Source organism: Quercus lobata, chromosome 5 (assembly GCF_001633185.2).
Source record: "Quercus lobata isolate SW786 chromosome 5, ValleyOak3.0 Primary Assembly, whole genome shotgun sequence".
NCBI lineage: Eukaryota > Viridiplantae > Streptophyta > Magnoliopsida > Fagales > Fagaceae > Quercus > Quercus lobata.
The window spans coordinates 11,433,383-11,443,497 of record NC_044908.1 but is presented as its reverse complement, the minus strand read 5'-3'; positions in this window follow the sequence as shown (position 1 = coordinate 11,443,497).

Genomic DNA, 10,115 nt, shown 5'->3' with positions numbered 1-10,115 from the left:
TGCTTTCATTCCATTGTTTTCAGGGTTCTATTATTGTGTTGTCACCAAACAAATGAATAGTAATAAACATTACATTACAACATTTTGAATTCCTTTTAATATCTATTCATATTTCTATGTAATTACCGTTACAGTCTACCAAACGTGCCCTACGTGTAATGAACTTTGGACTTTGAATTGAAAAAATATATATTAATTCAATGAATGAATATCATATGAAAATTGGTGGGCCTAGTTTCTATAACTGTTTAGTAAATTGGGCCGAGCTGAGAAAGGTCCAACACTATCTAGTACTATTCTTATCCGAGCCCTTCTATAAAAGCCTTTTTCAAATCACCTTATCAGTTTAACACTTTCGTAATTTAAAGATTTAAAAAAAATAAAAATCCAAGTTCCGGTGTTCCTAATTCAAAGCAAAGTACGACACTTCCGTGGCGGTCGTTGACAACTTTCCCACTTTGCCCATCGTCGTTTCGCCAAATATACCATTTTTAAAAAAATAAATAAAATTATTTTTTCAGGTCAGTGAATGTGAATTACTCTTTAGTCATGTCGTTCTTCACTCCTTCTTCTCCTATATGTCGTCTAGGTTTTATTTTTGTGTTTGTTTTTATCGTTACTGAGTTTGAAAGCTTCAGCCTCTTCCATTATTTGGCTTAGATTTTTAAATTAAATTTGATATTTGATATGGGTTTTTAATCTTATTATCTGCGTCTTAATTAATTTGTGGGTTTGGATGCTGCAAGTGCTTGCTAAACTCTGTTTGCCACTATGGGAAAATACTGAGAAAAGTTTTCAATGAAAAATATGGTTTAATCAAGTTGTTTAAGGAAGAATATAGTTAGGGCCGGCTCAATGAATGATGGGGCCTAAAGGGACAACTTTACATGGGCATTTTTTAATAATCAAATTTCAAATATGAGTTAAATAATTTTTATATAAATTTTGATTTCATTTTTTTAAATCCTAATTTTATTTATTTTTGCGATGCAAAATTATTAATCAAGTTTTTTTAACCTACTAACATTTCCATTTGAAATGATAATTAGCTTATCCACAACTTTTTAGAGTAATGACATAATTGATTTTAAATAATATGTTATCAATAAATATAAGCTATCAAAATCATAAATATCATGTTTGAAATAACATTTCAAACATGATTATAGACAATACTTTTTCAAACTATCGTCATTGTTTAGTGATTTTAATTTTTCAAAAATAAATAAATAAATAAATAAATATCTTTCATATTTATGAGTTTCATCTTCTATAATATTAACATAATCATTTAGGAAAAATTGTTGTAACAACTTAAAATAAAGAAATTGTTGCAATAAATTGATACCAATTATTTTTGCAATCTATTGCAACGGAAATTTTGAACTAATACCTTATTGCAGTAATTTGATATTAATCATTTTACAATCTATTGCAATGACAAACACGAAATTGCAACAAATATATCATTGCAATAAGATGGTATCAATTATTTCATAATCTATCACAATGACAAATTGAAGTAATTATCTATTACAATAAAAATATTATTGTAATAATTTAATTCGACTTATTTTGATTGAGCATTTGCAATCTATTGCAATAAGATTCGTAAAATAATAGTCTATACCTACAAGATATTCGAAACAATATATTATTTATTGCAACAATATATATATCATTGCATCAAAGTTGTTATTAAAATATTTAGAGTTGATTGCAACAAAAGTTTTTTGTTGCACAAACCTATTACCTCAATTTTTATTGTAACATTTGCTATCAACTATTGCAATGACTCTAATGTTATTGCAATAATTTTTTTCTTTCATTGCAATAATTTTTTTTTTCTCATAGTGTTTGCATTTCATATTTTGATTTTCTCAAAAATAAAAATGAAAATTCAAATTCCTTTCTTACCAATGGTTGTCAACATGCCAGTGCAAATTTATGCCCAAGAAATTCTAAATGAAAGGTTGAAATCTTTAAAGTCAAAAAAGTTTCCAAACTTCCATCAATACACAAACACCACCAACTTTGCCTTTGATTTTGCTTCCTTTCATCAACCTTTAGCCAATGATGATGTAATTGGTTTTGTTGATATGTTGGAACACATGTCAACTAACAAACAACTCCCATTATTAACCATTTTTTCCCAAAAAAGCCCATCGGGGAATTCCTTGCTCCATGAGGCAGTAAGTTTTGGAAGTACTAAGATCACAAAATTCATTGTTGATCACTTCCCTTTCCTTCTTACCAAGAAAAATACTCTAGGGGATTGTGCAATTCACGTGGCCACAAAAAATAAACATCTAAAAGTTTTAGAAGTCCTCATTAATAGCTCTACTTTAGAGTTGCAAATGAGAAATAGTATAGGAAACACCGCTTTACATGAAGCTATGTTTTTCCCTATTTGTTATGAACCCATCAATCTTTTATTTTGGGGAGATCCCAATGCGGCATATATTTTGAATGAAGACGGAAAATCTCCTTTGTGCCTAGCTACTCCCAATAAGCAAATTGTTTGGCTTCTATTACTAGCGCCATATGGGAATCGTGGTCTCATTGGAAGGTCTTGACTTGAATTACCATTTTATGTTGCCATAAGGATGGAAAGATTAGGTATATTCATTTATTTTATTTTATCAATTTTTTATTGTCATCTTATTTAATTCTTTTTAATCTTATAAACAATTGAGCATAATGTATATTTGGTAGGTTCAATAATAAATAGGTTGCCATCTAAAATTATTCCTAATTTGCATAAGTTTTGTGCAATAAAATAAAACATAATGCATTGCATGTTTTGTATCACACTTACTTTGTATTTTCCACTTGGTTTTTTTTTTATTCTAAAAAAAAAAATACTTTGTATTTTCCACATTGATTGTAACAAACATATTGCATGTCATGCATGTTCTAAATTAATATATTCTAGTTAATTCTTTCAAATGTCATTCATGTTTTAAATTTTTTTTTTTTTTTTGGTTAACTTAGATATATTAGAAGAGGTTTTTAGCAAGAACCCATTACTCTTCCACGTAAGAGACCAAAAAGGGAAGACACCTCCACATTTAGTTGCAGCCAATAATTATATTGAGGGAATTCAGTTCATTTTAACAAAACTCAGACAACAGGTCCTTTTATAGAGCCTAAGGGGTGACCTTCCTATCCATATATCAAGCAAGAAGGGGTACATTAAGGCTGTTGAAGTATTTCTTGAATAGCAATGGCGCGATCCATCTAAATTATTGAATAGTTTAGGTTAAAATATATTGTGTTGCGACAAAGCATGGGCAAGACATGTTGGTGAAAACTATATTGTCAAACCCAAGGTTTGAAAAGCTTCTAAATGAAAGTGATGAGAATGGACACATAGCTTTGCATTTGGCCTCTATCAATTTTCATTCAAATGTTATGTGTTCTCTTACATGGGATAGGAGAGTTAACTTCATTTATCTAAATAAAGAAGGTTTGACAGCTTTGGACATCGTTTGACAAAATGAATTGATAATGAGACAAGTATAAATGATCTTATCATTGATGATTGATCAAATAATTATTGCATCAACAATAATAAGTTACAATAACTTATAATTTTTTGTTGCAATAGAAGCTTTAATATATTAGGAAAATTGCTATAATAACTTAAAATGAAGAAATAGTAGCAATAAATTGATACCAATTATTTTTATAGTCTATTGCAAAGAAAATTTCGAACAAATACATTGTTGTAACAAAGTTATCATTGCAATAATTTGATATTAATTATTTTACAGTCTATTGCAATGACAAATATGAAACTACAACAAATATATCATTGTAATAACCTAGTATCAGTTATTTTATAATCTATTACAATGACAAAATGAAGTAATTATCAATTACAATGAAGATATCATTGCAATAATTTAATTTGACCTATTTTGTTCGATTATTTACAATCTATTGCAATAAGATTCGTGAAATAATAGCCTATATCTACAAGATATTTTAAATTTTAAATTGTTTATTGCAACAATATATACATCATTGTATCAAATTGTTATTAAAATATTTGGAGTTTATTGCAACAAAAGTTTTTGTTGCACAAAACTATTACCTCAAATTTTATTGCAACACCTTGTATCAACTATTGCAATGACTCTAATGTTATTGCAATGATTTTTTTTCATCACAATAAACATTTTTTCTTGTGGTGTTTACATTTCACTTTTTGATTTTCTCAACAACAACAACAACAACAACAAAAAATCAAGTTCCTTTCTTATTAATGGCTGTGGACATACTGGTGCAAATTTATGCCCAAGACATTCTCAATGAAAGGTTAGAAGCTTTAAAGTTAAAAAAGTTTCCAAACCTCCACCAATCCACAAACATTGCCCTCCTTGACTTTGATTTTGCTTCCTTTCATCAACCGTTAGCCAATGATGATGTAATTGGTTTTGTTGACACATTGGAACACATGTCAACCAACAAACAACTCTCATTATCAAACATTTTTTCTCAAAAGAGCCCATCCGGGAATTTCTTGCTCCATGAGACAACAAGTTTTGGAAGCACTAAGATCACAAAATTCATCGTTGATCACTTCCCCTTCCTTCAATTCTTACCAAGAAAATCATCCTAGGGGATAGTGCAATTGATGTGGTCACAAAAAGTAAACATCTGAAAATTTTGAAAGTCCTCATTAATAGCTCTACTATAGAGTTGCAAATGAGAAATAGCATAGGAAACACTGTTTTACATGAATCCATGTTTTCTTTCCTCTTTATTATGAAGCCATCAATCTTTTGTTCTAGGGAGATCCAAATGCGGCATATATTTTAAATGAAGATGGGAAATCTCCATTGTGTCTAGCTACTCCTAATAAGCAAATTGTTGGGCTTTTATTACTAGTGTCATATGAAAATCGTGGTCTTATTGGAAGGTCTCGACTTGAATGATCATTTTATGTTTCCATAAAGATGAAAAGATTAGGTATATTCTTTGATTTTATTTTATCAAATTTTTTATTGTCACCCTATTTAATTCTTTTTAATCTTATAAACAATTGAGCATAATGTATATTTGGTAGGTTCAATAATAAATAGGTGCCATCTAAAATTTTTCCTATTTTGCGTAAGTTTTGTGCAATAAAATAAAACATAATGCCCGTCTACACCAAAAACTGATTAGTGTCTTGGTTTGATGATAAAAAGCTATCATCAAAAGAGGACGCTATAGGTTGAAATTCTCTCAAAAAAATAAATAAATAAAACATAATGCATTTATATTTAGACATAATCTTATAAACAATTTAAGTTTGCATAATTACATCAATGGTAACATTATTTGACATTTTTGAAAAAGTTGTTGAGTTATTTATTGAGTTATTGGTTGACTAATTTGCACATCTGTTTTGTGAAGCGTATTGCATATTATGTAATTTGTCTCTATACACTTAAGGGCATTCAAGGTCTCAATGGCCAATTTCATTTTCTTTGCATGTATGTTTGTTTGGAAAATGAAAATATATTTTTCCCAAAGTTGTATGCCATAAGATTCAATGAAAAATAGTAATGCACTTGTTTTCCATTCGGTTAACTAAGATATTGATAAAAGTAGTTGATTTTCATCTATATTTGATTCACATGATATAGTAACTGTGGGTCTATATTTGGCATTGGTGTCATGTCACACTATCACCCTTTCAATTAGCTTTAAAAAGTAGTTGTTTTTAAATTGTAATGTGCTAAACATATATGAGAAATCATCTCCTTTGTTATGGTAACTAACATGTGACATTTTAGTTCGTGACAGATTATTTTTTTGGTTAACGATTATTCGGCTCAGGTGGAGGGTTGAAGAATTTGAAATCCGTATAGCCCGACCCAACCGAAGTTTATAAATTTTTTTCAAAAAAAAAATATATATATATATATTTTTTATTCAGCCCTCACTGGTTTTTAATCAAAGTGATAAGGCTTCCCACATGTGTCTTCCTCTTATTGGTACAAAATCTATTCTTATCTTGATAAATTAAATTTTTTTTTCATCACTCATCAATGAGCTTGATGCATTGAGTGTTGTAATCCTTATGAATAATGATTTTGAAAATTTTGTGATGGAACCACTCTTAACTGATTGCAAGAACCTCTTGAAGGAAATCCCAAATAAGCGTGTGATCCATTCTTACCGTGAAGCCAATCAATGTGCGGATGCATTGGCTAAGCTAGGAGCGCAATCCTTATCTCATTTTGTTGTATTTCGTAACCCACCGCCTGTGGTGGAGACTTTGTTAGCTTATGATAAAGCTAATATGCATTGTAATAGACTTGTGAATTCTTAGTTTAATGTTAACTCATGGTTTACAAAAAAAAAAAAACTTACTGTCGTTGACTTACTGAGACTTACAGTATAGTTACAATTACACACCACTAATACTTTAGAGCATACACAATGGTGGAGTCATAAATTTAGCAATTTGGCTCCACAAAAAGCTACTTCATCTATTTTACCACCCCACTTTACAAAACACCAAACATTAGTGGTTTTATTTTAGTTTTCAACACAATAAAATAAAATAAAATAATAATAATAAATAAATAAATAAACACCATTGCCACCTCCACCAACGACCACAACCACTATTCTATTTTATGTTGTTTGGTTTGGATTTTTAAGTTGATTAGTTTTTCTTGGCAACCAAACAGGGGTCTAGGATTTTTGTTTCTTGCTTAATTTTTTATTTGTGCATTTGTTGGATTAGCAATGGCGAACAAGGAGATAATCATTAATGGTGTTGAGTTGGATCAAACGGGGGAGAGCTCCTACAATCTTGATCAACCCGGCGACGATGGCAATTATGACACTAAGGTTTCAGAGCTGAATAGGAAGACCGAGTCTTTGGAGCGCGAGAAGCTTTAGATGGTGAACTTGAATTCAAAAAGCAAGGAGTGAATCAAGAAATTGAGTTTGGAGATCGGAGAGCTTCAAAACGATAACGCATCGAAGAAGGAAAAGCTCAAAGAGATGGAGAAGGAGATCGAATGGTCCGGAGAGGAGCTAAAGACTTTGGAGTCGGTGACCAAGAGAGCAGTGGAGCTCGAGACTGAGGTTTCGAGGATGCAACATGATTTCGTTGATGAGCAAAGGCGACGAGGCAAGCAAGGAAGTGAGTGAATTGAAGAGGGCTTGCTATAGTATCAGGAGAGAGAGAGAGAGAGAGAGAGAGAGATGAGTTGAAAGAAAAAAAAAAAAAAGAATAAAAAAGAGGAGAAAAGAATTTTAAAAAAATATTAAAAGCAAGCAGCAACTTGCTATAGTAAACAAGTACTAGTACTTGTTTAAAGCATCATTATTGGTGGAGGCATATTGCTATAATGTTATTTTTGCCTCCTCGAACTACAAAATGTTGTGATTCATTGGTGGTGCCATAGCCAAAAAAATTTGGCTACATGCTATAGTAAACAAGTACTAGTACACACAGCTAAACTTTGTCCTAATTTAAGCGATACTTAACATTGCTAATGTCGAATTCTACTTAAAAATACACATAGAATTTAAATTTGAGGATATCGAATTTTACACAGAGCTTGATTTTGTTAAAATCAATTTTGTCAAAATTGAGTTCTAGAATAGGGGCATTTTGCTAAATATTTTGAAGAGATAAATATTTTGCTACATAGTTTTAAAATTATTGATATTTACCCATTTTTCCCCTAATTTGAGTTTTATACATTTGACTTTTGAGTAATGTTTTGACTTGTTTGTACTGCCAAGAATTTTGGCAATCTTTTGGAATTTGAATGAGCAATGCAATGAATATAATTTTTATACTACTTTTATAATTTATAGAGATGATAGATTGTAATTAAACCATATTACTTTCATATATACCTCCCACTAGTCCGAAACCTCTAATCCTATACATAGTGATTATTTTTAGGAAACAATAATTCCTATTAGAATACACAAACATAAAAAAAGTATATAGAGTTTTTTAAACATGCTTATAAAATATTACATAATCAGAGTACTACTACAAAATGGCCTAAACTTTGCAGTAGTAGCCTGAGGTTATAAGGATTAAAACTCTAACACACACAACTAATGTAGGATAAACATCTTTATTTATTTATTTATTTATATACATAGTGATTAGTGTCACTATACCTATCCAATATATATATCATAACGACACCGAACATATTGAATTTGTATCGGACAATCTTTAATTTCTGGGACTGCTAGGCTGAGAAAGAAAGTGCTCTTAGGAAATGCATAAAGAAAACCTAGTTCAATTGTAGGGCCTATTCGTTCAGCTTATTATTATTTTTCAATATATACCTGTAGTTTTTACATGATAAACAAAAATAATATGATGAAAATAAGCTCATCTAAATGCAGACTTTAATTTCATCAGTTTGTGTGTATGAGAAATTACACTTTATTCTCATAAATTATGGATTAAGATTCTCTAAAGTTTCTAGAACATATTCTTCCAAATAAAATTCCTTTAATTCTCACCTTCGTTTTAAAATAAAAGGCTAAGATTATGCCATTTCATCAAATCACAAACCTAAAAAATAATGCTTTCCATAAAATAAAATAAAAAAAACTCAAACTTAATCACGAAAACCCAAAACTGCTTCACTCTCTGCTCCTAATACCACTCTCCGGTGACAACCCAAACTCATACCAAACATGAATCCACTAAAAACCCAACCCACGGGAATAGATCCATTGCACGTGTCCAAATTCAATCATACATACATACCATAATCCAAAAGGAAAACCAACAGGAAAGTCTTAATAGAAGTGACAATATATATTTAATTGCCATTGTTGTTATATTATGACTTGTGTGAAACCTGTGGATGATCTTTTGATTTTTAGACTATTGACTGCAATGTAAGACATTTGGGAAAGATAAGAATACCCAAACCGGATCTGGGTTGGTGGTGGGAGTCTAATTGGAGTGTGGTGGTAGGACCAATGAAGTCAATATCATATTGGTTTCGGTTGTACCAGACATTAAACCAATACTGGTACTCCTTCAATATGTTTTTTAAAAAACACCGGGTTGTACCTACCTATACCGGCATGTATTGGGGTTTCGGCCAGTACAATAAATTTTTTAAAAAAAAATTGTTATTTAAGCTTATACATTGGTTAATGTACTTAAGCTAATATGTATAAAATATGTGAATTTTAAATTTTATCTTGATAAACATAATATTTAATATATTCATACTTAAATAATAAATATATATATATATATATATATATATTTGTATAGAAATATATAAATAGTAGTAATTCCAAAACGATACATTGGTATCAATTGATATCGAAATATTTCGTTCCCCTAGTCAAACTGAAGCGGCCTCCAATATGAAATTGACTTCCTTAGATAGAACACTAGCGATTGGTAGCAGGAGGGGAGAGTGGGGCAGTTTTGGGTTTAATAGTGAGTTAGTTTGAGTTTTTTTATGAAAATAATTAATTTTTAATAGATTGACGAGGTGGCGAAATCTTGGCCTTTTATTTTAAAAGGAATTTTATGATTGCTGGAACTATATCTGTTAGAGTACTCTAAGAACTCTAGAGGATCTTGATCCCTAAATTATACCCCATTTTACACTTACCCTCCTAAACTATAAGAATATACACTTTACTCCCTAAACTATTGTTAATATAACAGTTGCCCCTCTAAATTATGAGAATGCATACCCTTCTATTATTTATGTAACAATTTGCACCCCTACCCCATGGGTAAATAGTTTAGGAAAGTAAGTGTGCATTCTTATTATTTAGTGGGGTAAGTGTAAAAGGAGTCATAATTTAGGGGGTAAAATATGCATTTTCATAGTTTAGGGGGGATAAATGTAGAGGGGGTATAGCCTAAGATGGTAAAAGTGTTCTTCTTTATAGTTTATGAGGGTAAGCGTAAAAGGATCATAGTTTAGAAGGTAAAGTATAATTTTCCCTTGTTTTCTATGATACCTCTCCTAGTTGGATTATAAGTGACAATAACTCTGTCATGCCTGGAGAGAATTAGTTGATTAAATTTAGTATTGGCAAGGTTCAATAGAAGATTAGTCAAGACTTGACAAGTGTTGTTTACTTTGGAG